At 41.1% G+C, this 20473-nt stretch overlaps 1 protein-coding gene across 8 annotated transcripts in view; it reads right to left on the bottom strand.

Moving 5' to 3' along the window:
• LOC147107033 (serine/threonine-protein kinase BRSK2) overlaps positions 1-20473 on the bottom strand; it is a 1115513-nt gene that overhangs the window by 1083094 nt on the left and 11946 nt on the right. The window lies entirely within an intron of this gene.

The raw sequence follows: 20473 nt of genomic DNA, 5'->3' as shown, positions 1-20473 counted from the left end.
GAGGCAGCATTGGTGGTACCTCTCCAGTGCTTTGAGGTGCCTGCTATACATGGTCCATGTCTGAGGCATACAGCAGGGCGGGTATCACTGCTGCTCTGTAGACCATGAGCTTAGTGCCGGGTTTGAGGTCCTAGGCTTCAAACACTCTCAGGTGACCGAAGGCTGCACTAGCACACTGAAGGCAGTGTTGGACTTCGTCGTCGACGTCTGCCCTTGCTGACAGTAGGCTCCCGAGGTATGGAAAGTGGCCCATGTTGTCCAAGGCCTGGTCATGGATTTTGATAATCGGGGGGGGGGGGGGGGGCGGGGGGGGAGTACTGTGTGCCGGGGGCAGGTTGGTAGAGGACCTTTGTCTTACAGATGTTTAGTGTAAGGCCCATGCTCTCGTACGCTTCAGTGAAGGTGTTCAACCTCCAAGTGAGCGCATACGCAAGCGTCGTCTGCATATTGTAATTCGACAACAGAGGGTGGGACGACCTTAGATCTGGACTAGAGGCGACGGAGGTGGAACAGTTTCCTGTTTGTTCTGTAAATTAGCACCACTCCAGTGGGGAGCTAACTGAGGGTGAGATGGAGCATTGCAGCAAGGAAGATCGAGAAGAGCGTTGGTGCGATGACACAGCCTTGCTTGACCCCGGTTCATACGTGAATTGGGTCTGTGGTGGAACCGTTGGTCAGGATCACGGCTTGCATGTCGTTGTGAAGCAGGCGGAGGATGGTGACAAACTTTTGAGGACAGCCGAATTTGAGGAGGACACTCCATAATCCCTCATGGTTGACAGTGTCGAAGGCCTTTGTGAGATCAAAGAAGGCCATGTAGAGCGGTTGGTGCTGTTCCCTGCATTTCTCTTGTAATTGACGTGCAGTGAAGATCATATCCATTGTGCCCCTTAGTGGGCGGAATCCGCATTGCGACTCTGGGAGGAGCTCTTCGGCCACTGGGAGAAGGCGATTGAGGAGGATTCTTGCGATGACTTTCCCTGTGGCAGACAGCAGGGAAACTCCTCTGTAATTACTGCAATCGGACTGGTCACCTTTCTTGAAGGTGGTCACACTTATGGCATCTCTGAGATCCCCTGGCATGCTCTCCTCCTGCCAGATAAGAAAAAATGAGTTCATGAATTCGCGCCTGTAGTGCTTCTCCGCCATGCTTTAGTGCCTCGGCAGGGATTCCATCTGCTCCTGAGGCCTTGTTGTTCTTCAGTTGTCAGATGGCCTTTTCAACCTCATGCCGGGCTGGGGTTGTGCTGAGATGGTGGCGGGTAGAATGCTGTGGGATGGAGTGGAGGACACTCGCGTCGAAGACAGTGTCGCGGTTAAGGAGATCTTCGAAGTGCTCCTTCCAGTGTGGGAATGCTCACTGGATATTTTAACATGCCACACATTTATAGGAACTGAATAAACAGCTAACCGACTACTGAAAGACACTTTCAAATTATATGAAATTAGCTCAAAATCTCCAATAATGTACAGTGCAACGTGCCAAGAACAAATAATTTATAATATTAAATTGAACTCTGACCACGATTATACTTTGGATTTTACTGGGGAAATGTAACTGCAAGCCTCAACAGGATTGAACAGTGTCTTGTGGGAAGAGAAAACAAAATTCAAGAGAGCTTCATAGGTCCTTTAAAAAAGCTTAACGCAGAAGTCAAATTTCTGTTCAAACCTAATCCTTTAAAAAAATGAATTTATTTAAACTTGAGATATATAATGACCATGACATTTTTCAATTGCATTTTTCTTTATCAGTTTTCACCTAAACCGGATTAAAAATTCTTGAAGCCTTGGTACCAAGAACATTCAGAGTCCATCCACACAGACACCCACCACCCCCGCCCCAACCGTCTTCGATCCATTAAAACTCAAAGGTGTAGTTAAATGCATGAGGAAATAGGCCTATAGAACATTGACACAATGCATTAATAAAGCAAATTATATCACAGTATACACTTAAATGAAACTTATATCATGTAATATACCACACTTGAATGAAACGTATTTGCATGGACCCTTGCGGGGTCCCATTTTTGGCTGGGACCCCTGGGAACAGGCCCATGCATTAATCCACCCCTGGTTTTCACAGTAAACATCATCATCATCCTCCTAATACTTTTATTTAAGCTCAACTGTTGGAAAAGCTGAATTCTGACAAGTTTCAAGTACTTCCAACGATAGCCTTTTTTGTGCAGAAAAAGATGCTCCTGTCTGTGTACCTCACTGTATAGAAACAACTCAAGTCCTCTTTATTGTAAAACATTTCCAACCTAGCACTCGGATTTTCCTCAATTAAAAAAAATCTTACTTTCTCCAATAGCCTAACCATGGCAAATATGAAACATTGGTTTGATAAATTAAGTTGCACAAGATGCAGGCTTAGCATACGGACATATAATGGATGCAAGGGAAATTTAAATAGCTTAATTTATAATGACAATACATTTTAGAGGTCAAAAGGATGGAACAGCCTCACACTGGTTTGAAATACAGACAGCTCAAAATGCTCACATGCTGTGAACTCCTCTCCCTCAACATTCTACGCAAGAGCTACAAAGAAAACCCTTTCTTTATGAGCGGGCAGTGACCTAATGTAAAACAAGTTTGTCATTAACTTAGGCTCAAGGCAATTAAATTATTCTTTTCTATGTTCATTAAAAAGTGACAGACTGCATGTTGCCAATAGGAACAGAGGTCCAAGAATTGTTCAAAGGCTGAAGTCTAACGCTGTCAGGCCAATGCACAACAGTTGCTCACTGCTGCATGAAAAGCAACTTACTGAAGACTGATCAGGCATTGGTTGAGATTCATTTCAGAATTTGCAGTATAAATGAACAATGAGAAAAAGGCATTCAACCCAGTCAAGATAATTTCTGGTGTATTCTCTCTCCCATGACACCTTATTTTAATCACCCAATGCTCTATTATCTTACATAGTAGACAATTCTAAACATTTATTACTGAGCTTTTCCCCAGACATCTGTTCCAAATGTACTATTTCCATTTTATTTCCACATAGCACTTCACATACAATTACTTTGAAGTGCAGTAACTTTTGTTATATGGGCAAACGTCACAACCAAATTGCACACAGCAACATTGGACAAACAACAAAGATATAAATGGCCAGTTATTCTGTCTGTGGTGGCGTTAATTGAGGGAGGAATGTTGGCTACAATATCAGGAAAACTCCGTTGTTTGAATACCGCTATGGGATCTTCAACGTCTATCTGAACAGCCAAATAGGGACTCAGTTTAACAACTCATCCAGATAATGACGGCTTCAGTAATGCACTGGGGTGTTAATTAATGTGCTTAAGACCTGGAGTGGGGCTTGAACCCACAATCTTCTGACGGGATGCTGCTGTGCCAAACTGACACAAATAATTACTTTTAAGCAATAATTAGTAGTTTACTTTATCTATATAATTAAAAGTCTAGTGACTAGCTGCCATCCAGCGTTTCTCGCTTTACAATTGTACGTCACATTTTAGTGATTTATTGCAGCCAATCATGCTGATTCAATCAAAGCTCAAACTAACGACTACAAAATCAGCCAATCAAATCGTTCCAATATTACTTCAAAGCAGCAACTATCCACAAAACCAACCAATACCTGAAAAGATTGCTCCAACCTTGAGTGGTCATCTTGGTTCCCCATAAAGCCCAATCCATGTAAGTAAAGCATTTATAACAAAATAAATATACAACACTCAATACACCAATAAAGTCAGCCACTGTACGTTAGAAAATGGCTCCAAAATGTTTCCCAAACACAGGCCTATCCTTTTCTCTGGGGGCCAGTCCTCAGTTTTTTTCTGTATTTCAGAGCTTGCATTGTGTATCTGATCTTGAATGAAGCATACAAACAACAACAACTTGCATTAATATAGCACCTTTAACGTAGTAAAACGCCCCATGGCACTTCATATGCCAAGTGTCCACATTCCACGCTGGCAGTCAGTGCCTTGACAGCTCGGTCCATGGGTCAGTGTTTGCTGATTAAAAACCAGCACAAACTGCGCCCTTCTTCCCTCAATGTACGCCTTTAACTGACGGAAGGGAGTATAGCCTCTGGATACGATCGGTGGGAATTCTCGCAAAAACAAGAATTCCTGCCCACAGTTTATAGGAGAAAGAATCTCTTCCATCAGCAAAAAAACTCAGGTATTGGCAACACTGTGGAGGGCGGGGTACTTGAGAGGAAGTAAAATGGGAGAAACTGGGAACAATGCTTTGGGGAGGCAAAGGAAGGAGAGTGCTGGCATTAACTGAGGGAGAAATGGTCCCCATTTTAAATGAGGGAGGGAGGGGCGTCAGCTTTTTTTTTTATTCATTGATGGGATGTGGGCGTTGCTGGCTAGGCCTGCATTTAGTGCCCATCCCTAATTGCCCTTGAGAAGATGGTGGTGAGCCGCCTTCTTGAACCGCTGCAGTCCATATGGTGTAGGTACACCCACAATGCTGTTAGGAAGGGAGTTCCAGGATTTTGGCCCAGCGACAGTGAAGGAACGGCGATACAGGTCCAAGTCAGGATGGTGTGTGGCTTGGAGGGGAGCTTGGAGGTGGTGATGTTCCCATGCGTCTGCTGCCCTTGTCCTTCTAAGTGGTAGAGGTCGCGGGATTGGAAGGTGCTGTTAAAGGAGCTTTGGCGAGTTGCTGCAGTGCATCTTGTAGATAGTACACACTGCAGCCACAGTGCGCCGGTGGTGGAGGGAGTGAATGTTGAAGGTGGTGGATGGAGTGCCAATCAAGCGGGCTGCTTTATCCTGAATGGTGTCGAGCTTCTTGAGTGTTGTTGGAGCTGCACTCATCCAGGCAAGTGGAGAGTATTCCATCACACTCCTGACTTGTGCCTTGTAGATGGTGGAAAGGCTTTGGAGAGTCAGGAGGTGAGACACTCGCCGCAGAATTCCCAGCCTCTGGCCTGCTCTTGTAGCCACAGTATTTATATGGTTGGTCCAGTTCCGTTTCTGATCAATGGTAACCCCCAGGATGTTGATAGTGGGGGATTCAGCGATGGTAATGCCATTGAATGTCATGGGGAGATGGTTAGAGCCTCGCTTGTTGGAGATGGTCATTGCCTGGCACTTGTGTGGTGCGAATGTTATTTGCCACTTGTCAGCCCAAGTCTGAATGTTGTCCAGGTCTTGCTGCATATGGACACGGACTGCGTCAGTATCTGATGAGTCTCAAATGGTGCTGAACAGTGTGAAATCATCAGCGAACATCCCCACTTCTGACCTTATGATGGAGGGAAGGTCATTGATGAAACAGCTGAAGATGGTTGGGCCTAGGACACTGCCCTGAGGAACTCCTGCAGTGATGTCATGTGATTGAGATGAATGACCTCCAACAACCACAGCCAACTTCCTTTGTGCTAGGTATGATTCCAACCAATGGAGAGTTTTTCCCCTTGATTCCCATTGACTTCAGTTTTGCTAGGGCTGCTTGATGCCACACTCGATCAAATGCTGCCTTGATCAAATGCTAGCTTAAACTAGGGCGGGGGGGGTGGGGGGGGCGAGGAAGTGCTAGTTTGAATGGAGGGGATGGGGAGAGAATAAACATGACAACTTGAACTGGATTAGAAGGTTAACAGACTGGCAGAATTAATTATGGAGAAGAAAGGCGAAGAGTGCCAATATGAACTGGGAGGGTTGGAGGAGAAGATTGTGGGGGGAACCTTGAATTTCAGCAGCGGCATAAAATGCGCAATAGCAAATCGGCTGCCCGTTATATACACTGCCCAACTTTCCATTGACTTTGGGCAGGATGTACAATGAGGGCTGATCCATTGGAGACAATTTTATGTCCCTGCAGAAGTTGAAAGTTCCGCCCAGTGTCTTTGTACTGCTGGGTTTTTTTTAGCAAGTAAAGGAATGTTGAGTATACCTATAGTTTAAGTTACAAAGCCTGTGTAACTGCAATCTTATAACATCTGAAAAAGTAATCAGGGCCATTCTTTGTTTTCTATGTTGGCAAGTATATGAAGATGCTCAACCAGGCAGCAGACGACATTATCTAAAATAGTCCAGTGTAACCCTGTGCATGTCACACGGTTAGATTGCAATATATGGCTGCCACCTTCTACTGAGCTTAATAACGGAAGACGAGGGTAGGGCTCACAAACAAAGTAGTCATGGCATGCTCCGAATGGCCAGTCTTACTGTCCAATTATAAAAAATATTAAACAGGAAAAGCCCTACTTCTTAAGGTCAAGGATTTGATTTTTTGTTTAATTCTGTAACCTGCTCCCTGGCCCCACTGTGCTCTTCTCCCCAACTCAGAACAGGATATGTTAAATGTCACAATCATACTCCAGATTCCACATTACCTGTTAGCTATGCCACAGTGATCAGTACCATTTAATATTTCATACACTTTGAGGGGGGGGGGGGGGGACCCTTAAGCACTTTGTTCCCTAGACTAACATTTAAAGGGGAAGGAAAATCTAGTAGGAAGTACTTTTTGTTCAAAATAGTTCTCTATGTTAAAGAAAATAACAGACCAAGATGTATTTGATATGAAGTGGTGATGGCTGCTCCAGTGCTAGCACACGCAGAGACTGTCCAGAGCAACTCCACAGGAAACAGCGAGGGACAAAATTTCAAACTGGCCAGAGAGCTATGGGACCTTCTTTGCTGGGAATGCAGATTACCCAACTTTTAGTGCAACTTCCTGGGATCCCACAGTTTCAGAGCTCTTCTGAAGCCATTCTTAAAGGTCTTGGCTGTCCCCCACGTTCCATGGAGCTGCTTCAAAATACATGGGAACATTCCCAGTTAGTGAAGGGATGTAACTTCAGAACATTAACTTGTCTGTTCTCTCCACAGATGCTGACTGATCTTCTGAGTGTTTCCAGCATTTTCTGTTTAAGACTTGGAGCTGTTCAGGCCTGTAAGAAAACTACCATTTTTTTCCCCCCAAAAACAAATCAACTCTCCTCAAAACTATTATTTTCCTCTATAAAGTAGTTCTCCCACTACTTGGAACAAAAAGGTACTGGCCTGGACTGTCCTTCCTCTTTAAGCTTTCCTATTTTTCCCTTAGTGCGCATATCTTCATTCTTGGGATCTGTCTTGTTGCTCTTTTCTGCACCCTGTCTCCTGCAAGTATCTTTTCTTGAGGCAGGAAAGCGAAAACTGAACAGTCTTGAGTCAGGTCTGACCAGTACATTGTAAACCTTAGCACAAGTTCTAGTTGTATATTTTAGCATTCTGTTCACATTTTTAATTGCTTCACCTTATTGTCTAGACATTGAAAGCAAGTCCCTTCCAAATTTTCCTTTGTTAATTTAATTCCAATCATTGTAAAACACAATAAATCAAAAAATGTGGGATGCAAGTACAGAATTATTTGTTAAATTAAATTTGCTGCATGTCTGCCCAATTCCATAACTGATCTAAATCTTATTTGCCTTTACAACACACGCAAAAAAAAAAACCCTACCAAAAATGCAGTACAACATTGGACTTCTGTAGCAATAACATTGTAATGAAATGGACAGAACATGTTAGTGATAAGATGTAGGCGTGACCTAAAATGAACGCATCACAATAAAAAAGAACAAGACAATTAAAGAAATTACAGAAAAGTAGATTCCAACATATTACATAACCATGAGAAATTGTTGAATGTAACAGCAATAAATGTTGTAACATCACATTATAAATACACTAGAGTTTCATTTTAGCTTGGTGTCCAGTTAGTCACAACTGATAACCAAATGACTTTCTTCATTGGAAGCGACATTCTTTCTACATTTCTGTGCAATCAAATGTCATTCATAAGAACATAAGAAATAGGAGCAGGAGTAGGCCAATCGGCCCCTCGAGCCTGCTCCACCATTCAATAAGATCATGGCTGATCTGATCCTAACCTCAAATCTTCTATCACTCTGCATCCACCCGAACCCATGTGATCTCCCGGGAGAGGCGAAAAACCAGATAAAGACCCAATGGCCAATTTGGGAGAAAAAAATCTGGGAAATTCCTCTCCGACCCATCTAGACGATCGAAATTCTTCCAGGAGATCACTCTGTCCCTATATTTTCTACAGTACTTACCTTCTGTAAAGGCGATCTCCACCCCAGCCAGGAACAGGAATAAAACCATCTCCTGAAATCTAACAGAATTAGAACACAGTAGGAGCAGAACAAGGCTACACGGCCCCTGGGCCCGCTCCACTACCCACAGGGCCATGACCATTCCGAACCCAGACTCATGTCCAATTTCCTGCCCGCTCCCCGTAACCCTTTATTCCCTTTACTTCTAGGAAACTATCTATTTCTGTTTTAAATTTATTTAATGATGTAGCTTCCACAGCTTTCTGGGGCAGCAAATTCCACAAACCTACCACCCTCTGAGTGAAGAAGTTTCTCCTCATCTCAGTTTTGAATGAGCAGCCCCTTATTTTAAGATTATGCCCCCTAGTTCTAGTTTCACCCATCATTGGGAACATCCTCACCGCATCCACCCGATCAAGCCCCTTCACAATCTTATATGTTTCAATAAGATCGCCTCTCATTCTTCTGAACTCCAATGAGTAGAGTCCCAATCTACTCAACCTCTCCTCATATGTCCATCCCCTCATCCCCGGGATTAACCGAGTGAACCTTCTTTGTACTGACTCGAGAGCAAGTATGTCTTTTCTTAAGTATGGACACCAAAACTGTATGCAGTATTCCAGGTGCGGCCTCACCAATACCTTGTACAACTGCAGCAATACCTCCCTGTTTTTATATTCCAACCCCCTAGCAATAAAAGCCAACATTCCATTGGCCTTCTTGATCACTTGCTGCACCTGCATACTAACTTTTTGAGTTTCGTGCACCAGGACCCCCAGATCCCTTTGTACTACAGTACTTTCCAGTTTCTTGCCATTAAGATAATAACTTGCTCTATGATTTTTCCTGCCAAAGTGCATAACTTCACACTTTCCAGTATTGTATTCCATCTGCCAAATCTCTGCCCACTTACTTAGCCTGTCGATGTCCCTTTGCAGGTTTTTTATGTCCTCCTCACTCACTACTTTCCGTCCCATCTTTGTATCATCTGCAAACTTTGATATGTTACACTCGGTCCCCTCCTCCAAATCGTTAATATAGATTGTAAAGAGTTGGGGACCCAGCACTGACCCCTGCGGAACACCACTAGTTACTGGTTGCCAATCTGAGAACGAACCATTTATCCCAACTCTCTGCTTTCTGTTAGAGAGCCAATCCTCCACCCATGCCAGAATATTACCCCCAATCCCGTGATTTTTTATCTTGAGCAATAATCTTTTGTGTGGCACCTTGTCAAATGCCTTTTGGAAGTCTAAATACACTACGTCCACTGGTTCCCCTTTATCCACCCTGTATGTTACTTCCTCAAAAAACTCAAGCAAATTTGTTAAACATGACTTCCCCTTCATGAAACCATGCTGAGTTTGCCCTATTAAATTGTGTTTATCCAAATGTCCCGTTACTGTCTCCTTAATAATGGACTCTAACATTTTACCAACCACAGATGTTAGGCTAACAGGTCTATAGTTTCCAGCCTTCTGCCTACTACCCTTTTTAAATAATGGTGTTACATTAGCAGTTTTCCAATCTGCCGGGACCTTTGCTGAGTCCAGTGAGTTTTGGAAAATTATTACCAATGCATCCACAATCCCTACCGCTACTTCCCTCAAGACCCTGGGATGCAAGCCATCAGGTCCAGGGGATTTATCCGCCTTGAGTCCCATTATTTTACCAAGTACCACTTCCTTAGTGATTTTAATTGTATTTAGTTCCTCCCCCCCTAGAGCCCCCTGTTTGTCCAGTGTTGGGATATTCTTAGTGTCCTCTACTGTAAAGACTGATACAAAATAATTGTTCAGTGTTTTTGCCATCTCCATGTTTCCCACCATTAATTTCCCGGTCTCATCCTCTAAGGGACCAACATTTACTTTAGCCACCCTTTTTCTTTTTATATAACTATAGAAACTTTTACTGTCTGTTTTTATATTTTTTGCTAATTTACTTTCATAATCTATCTTCCCTTTCTTAATCAATCTTTTTGTTATTTTTTGCTGTCTTTTAAAGACTTCCCAATCTTCCATCCTCCCACTAGATTTGGCTACCTTATATGCCCTTGTTTTTAGTCGGATACTATCCTTAATTACTTTACTTAGCCACGGATGGCTATCTTTTCTTTTACACCCTTTTTTCCCTCAGTGGAATATATTTTTTTTGGAAGTTGTAAAATAACTCCTTAAATGTACACCACTGGTCATGTACCGTCTTACCCTTTAATCTATTTTCCCAGATAATGTGTTGATCAGCATGTGGCCTGCCATGAAAATGATGATGATAAATTGGACATTCTTGGCTTTCATTTCTAACTGTCAATCAAAATGCATCATATCAGCGGTGAAGCTCTATACTCCTTTCTCTTCATTCAATAAGTTTTCTTTAAAAAAAAAAATCAAGGTTCAAAATACCTGTACATCAAGGTTCTGTAACCACGCCACACTGCCAGAAATCAATAAAGTGGATTGTCAACCGTATGTCTTGATAATGTGATATTTTTAATGTGGTCTCCTCTACATTGGGGAGACCAAACGCAGATTGGGTGACCGCTTTGCGGAACACCTCCGTTCAGTCCATAAGGGTGACCCTGAGCTTCCAGTACCCTGTCATTTTAATTCACCGCCCCATTCCCACTCTGACCTCACCGTCCTCGGCCTCTTGTACTGTTCCACAGAAGCTCACCGTAAACTCGAGGAACAGCACCTCATCTTCCAATTAGGCACTTTGCAGCCTTCCGGACTCAATATCGAGTTCAACAATTTCAGATCATAACCTCAGCCCCTATTACATTTTTACTTATATTTTTTATCAACATATTTTTTATCCACACCTTTGTTTTGGCCCTCCCCCCCCCCTTTTTTTCTCTCCCACATGGCAGCTGTCTCCCATTCTGCCAGCGCATTTCACACCTAATCTAGAGCCGTCTTTTGTCTCCACTAGTCCCATCACCATCTCGTCTCGTTTTGAATACCTCTTAATGTCTCTTCACTTCTCTTTTGTTCTCTCCCAGCCCCCAACCTGGCCTTTTAATCTATTTCATTTCCTGTGCTTCTTCAGTCTTGACAAAGGGTTTACCCGAAATGTTGACTCTATTTTCTCTCCATGGATGTTGCCTGGCCTGCTGAGTTTTTCCAGCATTTTCTGTTGTTATTTTTGATATTTTTAATCTTGTTCATTGAAAGACAATTTTTCCCCCTTTCCAACAAAGGCAGGGAATCCAAAACTATCCTTTCTTTGCTGTGTACAGCATTACAATTCTTTATAAAAGAGAAATACTGCCATTAAAAAGCAAGTATCACAGGGACATCGGAAGTTAATGTCATGTGTAATTAAAGCACTTAGTTGAAGGAAAATGTCTATTTTTCTGATCCTAAAGGAGTGTGCAGGTTTCGTTGTTCCCACTGGACATTAAATACTACTCTTCCCGACTACTAGAGAAAACAAATAACTCGCTTCTCTAATTATTCTATTATATAGATTCTCTATATGATCTAAAAGGTATTTGAATGTAATTACTACTTTTCAGATATAGTCCTTTAAAAAAGAAATGATGTTTTTTTACAGAAGCAAAGTGGAACTGCAGTTCCTTTCATTTCGACCATTTTATACGTGGTAATTCATTGTGCTGATAAAATTTTACCAGGTTCTTTCACTGAGCATTTTATTGTTTTAACAACTTGAATTGCAATTTATAGAAAACCCAACCTAATAAACATTGCAAATCTCGTTTCCCTTCTTAAATTTACATAATGTCAAGAATGAATTTTTAAATATATAAAATCCAATGCTGCATTAAGGCTACATTAAGAAATACATTTAGTTCAAAGCTTCAGAAAGGAACAAAACAGCATCAAAATGCTATCCTACAGAACTGAAAGAATTTAATTCCTATAAAACAGGTTTTATTTCTTAATAGACTTAAATTAAAAAAAATTCCCTAACAAAGCTTTTTAAAACAAAATATAGACAGACACACAGGTGGATACCAATATTTATTCCATGTGTATGAAACTCATCCACATAACAAAACCAGCTAGAGGAAAACAGTACAACATATCCTTTGATGGCCCATTATGTCCGTCCCCAGCTCCTCCAATTCCCGACACCTCCCTGCCCCCGCCACTGACCAACATAACTAAAGAACAGTCAATAACCTTACACATCAACACTTGGCAATTAAAGTACATGCACATCTTTAATACGTATTCATTAGTTACCATTTAACAGCTGGTTCTAAAAAAAATGTAGCGGTGTTTGTCAGTGTGTGTAGAAACGTACGTTTTCAAGTAAATATCCAAAGATAATAAGTATACAGTGAGCAATTTTCTTTCAAGTCTATCAGCTCTCATTCCATGCCACCATATTTAATCACCTTGCGATTTCAATGAAGCTGCTTAGTCACATTTTGCAATGCACAGTACAGTACTAATATTGCCGCGTTGCATTAATTGGTGGACAGTGATCATCAAAGAGAACCATATCTCTGGGAATGACTGTTTTCAGGAAAGTGGTCCAGCAGTGTGTTACAGTACATTCCCAAAGTATAAAAACACAATTTCCATCTGAGTTACTGTCTGGCATCAACTGATTTAGCAGGTTTGACATTCTAACCAAATAGTTTATTCCAACATGCATGGCAAGGTTCATAGAGTGTTCAACAGGAAAATAAATGCATGCTATCCCTCTCACCTCATAGAAACAAAGCTCCTGGCAGCTTGCACAAAGTACAGTTTTGGTGCCAGAAAGTATACTGGAGGCTGCTGCCCTTTAACCCACTTGCCCAGCAAGGAGGTGGGCAGCATCACTGGCAAGCATTTGCAAAAAAATCCTTCACAAACCACAGCAAGAAAGGAATCAATTTCAAAAAAAATAAAACCTCTAGAAGTAGGTGGAAAAGTGATCTTGACAAAATTGTACAACTTACAGTTCAGCCACAATTCAAAAAAAAAAAATCACACTGGCTGGCCAAGTTTCAGGATCTATTCCAACTCCAAAAATGAGTTAAATATTAGACACTATCAGGGGAAAAAAAAGCTAAAATATTTCTGTACGTCTATTAGAAAGCCCCATGTGCTGTACTAAACCTAAATTTCCTAAAATATACATGTTTTCCTTTGACACTTTACAATTTGAATCCTCTAACCCACTTATTTATTTTTCTAAATGTGTAATAAAGTGCAATGGTACAATAATACCATGATTTTTATTGTGCACAGTGTACACTACTAGATGCTCGTCTCCAAAACGAAACACTACACAACACTGGGAAACCATTTTACAAGTGTTACTGTACAAAGTAATACATCATTAGGTAATGAAAACTGTCAACACCATTAAAGTAGCGACTCTGCTGCAATGCACGGGCTTCAGCTGAGAACACTTTATGGCGGATCAAAAGTACCAAGGCCAATTCACTGCCACGGGGCAACAATTGCACTGATCCATTCACTCGAGTTAAACTGTTCTTTCTTCAGCATATAATTCAATCAATTTAAATCTTCACATTTATTATCACAATGGGATCGACTGGGTCTTCATTTTAGCTTGCCGAACAGATTACATTTCTGCCAGTCACAATTTCTGTTGGGTATTCAACCTTGAGGATTGCAGCGTTGAGAGAAGGAAGAGAGATTATTTTTGACACTACAGACATAGGACAAAAGCAATAATGTAGACAAATGTGTTTTTTTCCTCAGACATATAAATAATTTGTTTCCTGGGCAATTAGCACTGTTTATTTTAATAATATTGGATTTGTACTTGTAAATGGAACCCTTCAAGTTCTCAATGTGCTTTGTGGTTTTCTAAGTCTACACTAGTTTTTGACGTCCTGTTTTCTCGGTCCTGTCTGGTCCCCCCCCCCCGCCCCCCCAACCCCTCCACCACCACTCCATGTTGTAGTCTTCTGTTTAACTTGACTAGTAGTTTGGGCATGCAACCCATTCCTGGCCCTCTCCATGCTGCTTGAAGCCCCTTGGGTGATGTGTGAAAGTGGCTCCTCCTCGGGTATTCCATCCTGTTCTTCATGGACCTGTCTCACACTTCCACCTGCTTCTCCCCCATATGGCCTGGCTGTGATATGAAAAACTCACCACAGCTGCAACATTGTAATACACTAATTCTCTACACAAATCCAGCTTCCAACCATCCACATTTTCTATTATATAACTGGCAGTAAAGTTTTTATTAATTATATAGAAGCGAATCAGAATCATAGAACAGAAATTTTTGAACATTTAGAGATTTGACCACAGAAGGTGCTGCTGCAACCTTCCAACAGTCACCACTGGCTTGGAAAGAAATCTATAATAAAAAGGAGAAAAACTAAAACCAAAATGCAAAAAAATAGCAATTTCTAATATGCTACAACCAATATGACATGCATAATTTATATGGCTGGCTCACTAATGAGAGGAAACAGAGGAACTTGCTTTCCATAATTAGCTGTTTACTCAAAAGTGCTTTTTTAGGTTCCAAAGTAAATAGAATAGCTATGGGCCTCACCTTTTGTAATATAAAACTATTCATTATCCTCAAATGTTGTTTAAAAAAAAACACACGTCTACAAATTGCTGTATTGGGTACATGCTTCGCCCTCCTGCTTCCTTCAGCCTCCAAAACAAATTGAAATATTGTTTCATTCACTAGCCACATATCTGGTTGTGAGATTTCATCATATTCTTCAGCAACTGAATCCACCCTTGACTAATCAACTGTGGTTTTCCCTATTGAATGGGAGATCATGAATCCGAGACTAGAATCCCAAATGTATGCCCCCCACATACACACACATAACTGGAAGTATAATTTTACCCCAGCTACTACTGCAGACACCTAGACCACAGTGCAATGGTAAGTGGCAAGTTCAAGGGTGTAGAGCTATAAATGACCTGAATGTCAACGTTGACGTTAGAATCCAATGCATTCAGTTTAAATAAGTAGGTGCTAAAACTGTAGCAAATACATTCTGCAATGTGTTTACATATGATGGTTGGATTTGTTATGGATGCAAAATGGAGAGTGAAATCTCAAAGTATCTGTCATGAAGCTCAACATGAATATTAAATCAAATTATATGTACAACAATGAAATGTGTTGTTAAATTGCAGTGTTAATCAGTTTAATGGACAGTATTGATTATTGTAAGTTGTGATTTTGAATAATAAATCTAAAACTAAAAATCTTTTTCCCCTGGCAATTTGGATTCATGAAATGTCTTACTAAAGTGCAATCACCCAAATAGACAAAAAGCATTGCTGTATACAAGGTAAAACCATCTACATTTTCTAGGGCAGTGCAGAAGTTGATAGGATATTGGTCCATGTCAATGATCCTTCATCTGCTAAATCCCCTAGTCTCAGCCATAGAAGAACAGTAAGCAATGTCTAGATATTCCCTCACAGCAAAAGAAGAAAAAGGTCACCCAGAGGCTTGCTTTTCCTAATGTCTGGCTTCAAAGACACACTGGTGTAGGCCTAAGAGCAGGTCTTCTGCACTCTGTTGGGAATAGTGACTGTTGCACTTGGAGACACAAGAGTGGATGTTTAGCAAAGAAAAGCCTGCACACATTACAGTAGGGAAAAGGTTCCCTTTGATGTACTAGCTCAAATGTCTGTCATAGCAGCTGTGGCCACACAAAGCTATCAATGGAGTTCACTAGAAGAGAGAGAGTCTGGTCAAGATGAAGGACAGTTGAAAGTAGGTTCTGTATTCTGAATCTTCCCTTTCTCCGACATTCGAAAAGCACGAGAGCACACTGCAAAAAAAAGTTTTATTTGCTACATATTACCTATGAGGACGGTCATTCAGATTTCTTAATTCATACATCCAGAGATCCTATCCTCCCCACCCACCACCACCACCACCGTTGTGGCATCCAATTGCTTCTTAAATAATTACATGGATTTTGCCTCTACTACTCAACCTGAAAATTAATTCCACATATTGATCACTCTGTGTGAAGAATCTCTATCCGTTTTAACATTTACCTTTTGCAATTTGAACCAGTGCCCCCTAGTTCTAGTTCTACTCCCAGTTTAAATTTCAAGTAATATTCCAGATTGACTTTTTCTATACACTGAACAACATTATATACCTCTAGAAGATCGCCTATCAAATGCTCCCTTTCTAAACTGAAAAGCACAGATTTCTCCAGTCTTTCCTTATAACTCAGACTCGTGACAGTGGAAATCAGCCTTGTGGCACATCTCTGCACTGCCTCCAGCACGTGAATATCTCTTGTTTCTTGGTGACAAAAACAGATCACACAATTTAAAGTGCAATCTGACCAGAGCACTATACAGTTTGATCAATACCTCCTGATATATTCTACTGTTCGATAGGAAGAAAGAACTTGCATTTATATAGCACCTTTCACTCAGAAGCTCCCAAAGTGTTTCACAGCCAGTGAAGTGTAATCACCTGTTGTAATGTAGGGAAATGTGACTGCCAATTTGCACATAGCAAGGTCCCATAAACAGCAGTGACATAAATGACCAGATAATCTGTTTGTGATATTAGTGGAGGGATAAATATTGGCTGGGACACTAGGAGAACTTCCTCCGAGCATCAGCAAATAGTAACATGGAATTTTTTTCATCCACCCGAGGGGCGAAATGGGGCCTCGATTTAACGTCTCACACAAAAGACGGCACCTCAAACAGTGCAGCACTTCCTCAGTACTGCACTGAAGTGTCAGTCTAGGTTATGAGCTCAAGTCTCTGGAGTGGGACTTAAACTCAGGACCTTCTAACTCAGAGGCGAAAGTGCCACCACTGAACCAAGATTGACACATATATAGTTCAACATTCTATTAGCTTTGCTAATTGCTGCTTGTGCATTGGTTGGACACGTTTAGCATCAAGCCCAAGCCTCTTTCAGCTTTATCCATGCCGATTTCAACAGCATTCATGGCGTATGCATTTTCCCTTTATTATGTGCAGTAGTTGACATTTGTCTGCATTAACTTACAAATACCATTGTTCTGCCCAGTTACATATTTTGTGCAATTCATTCTCTAATTGCTGAGCTGCTTTTTACAATCTCACTGTTCCTTCTAGTTTTGTACCATCTGCAAATCTGATGACTTTGCATCAAGTTCTGATGTGGTCCCAGCACTAGACCGGAGGCATCCCATCCCAACACAACTCCTCTAACGAGTGCTTGTTTCCTACCCTTCAGCCATTTTCCTATCCATTCCCAGGCTTTACCCCGAATCCCCACAGCTTTGCGGTGTCGAGGTACACCATGTCATAGGGTTTCAGTCCATTTAGTTATCACTTCCTCAAAGAAGTCAAGGTTGGTCAGGCAGCATTTTCTTATTTCAATCAATGCTGACTGCTATTAACTAGGTTATTGATGTGCAGATGATCAAGGTTAATTGATTCTATTATTTTACATGGAATGGCAAAAAGCCTAATGGGTCTGTAGTTGTCTGTGTCCGTTTTGTCACATTTAAAAAAAAATATGGGTACATTAGCCTGTTTCCAATCTACTGTTACCTCCCTAGTGTGCACCGATTCCCCCATAATTATCATCGGTGCCTCACAAATCTCCACCCGACTGTCTCTTAGGACTCTGGAAAAAAATATCATCGATCACTGGGGATTTATTTGCCTTGAGCTCATTTAGCCTTTCTAGGACTTCCATCTTATTAATATTGAAGTAATTGATTATATTTGGGATATCGTTATTTGGGGAGGGTGTGTTGCTCAGGTCTTCCGTGGTCAATACTTGGAGGAAGCAATCATTCAGAATGATTTTTTGTGCTCATCAGTTTCAAGTCCATTTGGATCCTTTATGGTATGCACCTCTTCTCTGACTGCTCCGTTACTCATGTGGTAGTGAACTATTTCTTTTACTGTTATGCTTAGCATCAGCTGCTATGCTTTTCTCCCCCCCAATGTCTCTCTTTGCTCCTCTGATCACCCTTTTAATGTGTTTTTTTTAATTGCATTCATCCCAGTCAGCCCCTTCCCCTTTCTCTGAATTTTGCTTCTCTCATTTTTAATTTGTTGTTAATCCATGTAGGGTCACATTTGCTTAGTTGGAACTTGTTGATCTTGGGAATGTAATTATCCAGGACACTCAATATTTTTTCTGATGCAATTTTCCTCCTCCCAAAGGCACTGAATCCTTGCTGGGATTTGGTTATGTGGACACCCTCCAATAGCTCACCTAAGTAGTCATTATTCACATGCGAGTCTTCACTATGAATGATAGGCTACTTGGCTGCAAGGACATCATAGTCAAGCCTGATCCTATCCAAACACACACTTCCAAAAAGGTGGTCACTGGATAGCAATTAATTTTAGCCGAATTAAAAGTACGATTTCAAAATTAACTGCAGTATTGAGTTTTAACGGATACACGTGTCGCCTAAAAATTATCCAACTGCGGTTGTATTTTTCCACATCAGGCCAAAAATATATCAATTTCAAGTAATGCAGAGAACATTGAAATTGAAGAAATATTCTGCTACATTGCATTAGTTAAATACTTCAAGGAACATTCAAAACTAAAAGTTTGGAAGCCAAAAGGTTTGAAATAGTTTTAAGATGCATTCCTAATAGTTTTAAAATAAAAGTCAGACGGATTAAAAAGAGATTTAAATTTTGAATATTCATGCAAGCATAGATAAAAAGCAAAATATAAATGGCGCTATTTTTGAACAGGATTCCCAGTCACGCTTGTTGTGACACCCACCATTACACTTCACAGAAATCCTGGTGACAATCAAAAACACAGAGCGCAAAATAACTTGCATAAAAATTAGGATTCAGTTTCAGAATTTGAAAGGGGTGAACTTATCAGTAGTACAATATACACTGCTTTCACCTGTTGTAGGAGAATAGAGCAAATACGTTTATAGCTGTTAAACAGGCTAGCAGCACAGACTAAAAATAACACTTCATGCCGACTGTAACATGATGCTGCATTAAATAATATGCCATGAATCAGTCTACCTGAAGATCCATCTTCTTGGAGCTTATCTTCATGGGGACTAATTATAAATTGCATCATTTTAAAGGCTCAGTTTAATGTGGTACTACATTTAACTTTTCAGAAGAGGGGTTAAGGGAACTACCAACTTCAAGACAAATGCAGAGTGTTTAGCTCTCGAGCTTACCTTTCCAATATACAGCAATGTCTTAATACAACTAATCTTAAAAATTCCGGTGTGGACTCGGAGTATGAAGACTGGTGGGAATGTGCTACAAAAATCCTTCCCACTGGATCAAGGTCTGTTTGGTGTGATAATAATCCAGTCGACTAACATTTGTGGTTAGTACTGTACATGGTTATGCTTGTGCAAACTGTAGCAGTACACAAGGTCAACCATTTAGTGTTCACCTGGCCTCCTTAATTACTCAAAACATTTTCATCTGCATGGTTTGGACACATTAACAGAACTATGAAAAAAAATCTTCATAATTACAAAAAGTTGACTAAATCCAAAGAGAGACGACATAAAGCAATAGTAACTGAATCTTGCAGCCATAGCTGCATCTATCAGCCTAATCAGAACCATAAAAACTAACAGTCCATATAAACCACATCAAATCAACCCCACATCATAGTCAATAACGGTGGTACATTTTTACATTTATTAGTGGCATATTTATCATCTCCATAGATTGAGTGCATATGATTTTTTATTTGAGGTTGACCAATTACCAGTCTAAATATAACAACATAAGAAATAGGAGCAGGAGTAGGCTATTCGGCCCTTCGAGCCTGCTCCGCCATTCAATGAGATCATGGCAGATCTTCTGCCTCAACACCATTCACCGGCCCTATCGCCATATCCCTTGATGTCATTACTAGTCAGAAATCTATCGACTTCTGTTTTGAATATACCCAATGACTGAGGCCCCACAGCCCTCTGGGGTAGAGAATTCCAAAGATTCACCACCCTCTGTGTGAAGAAATTTCTCCTCATCTCAGTCCTGAATGGCCTGCCCTTTATCCTGAGGCTGTGGCCCCTGGTTCTAGACTACCCAGCCAATGGAAACATTCTCCCAGCATCCACCCTATCAAGCCCTGTAATAATTTTGTATGCTTCAATGAGATCCCCTCTCATGCTTCTGAATTCAAGAGAATACAGGCCTAGTTTACTCAATCTCTTCTCATAAGACAGTCCCGCCATCCCAGGAATCAATCTCGTGAACCTTAGTTGCACTCCCTCCATGGCAAGTATATCCTTCCTTAGGTAAGGAGACCAAAACTGTACACAATACTCCAGGTGTGGTCTCACCAAGGCCCTATATAATTGGAGTAAGACTTCTTTACTCTTGTACTCAAATTCTCAGCATACCATTTGCCTTCTTAATGGCTTGCTGCAGCTGCACATTCACTTTCAGTGACTCATGTACAAGGACACCCAGGTCCCTTTGAGCATCTGCATTCCCCAAT

Source organism: Somniosus microcephalus, chromosome 15 (genome assembly GCF_052327205.1).
Source record: "Somniosus microcephalus isolate GS21.2 chromosome 15, FLI_Smic_1.0, whole genome shotgun sequence".
Classification (NCBI taxonomy): Eukaryota; Metazoa; Chordata; class Chondrichthyes; order Squaliformes; family Somniosidae; genus Somniosus; species Somniosus microcephalus.
Note: the sequence above shows the minus strand (reverse complement) of the source record. Positions and strands in the feature narration are given on the sequence as shown.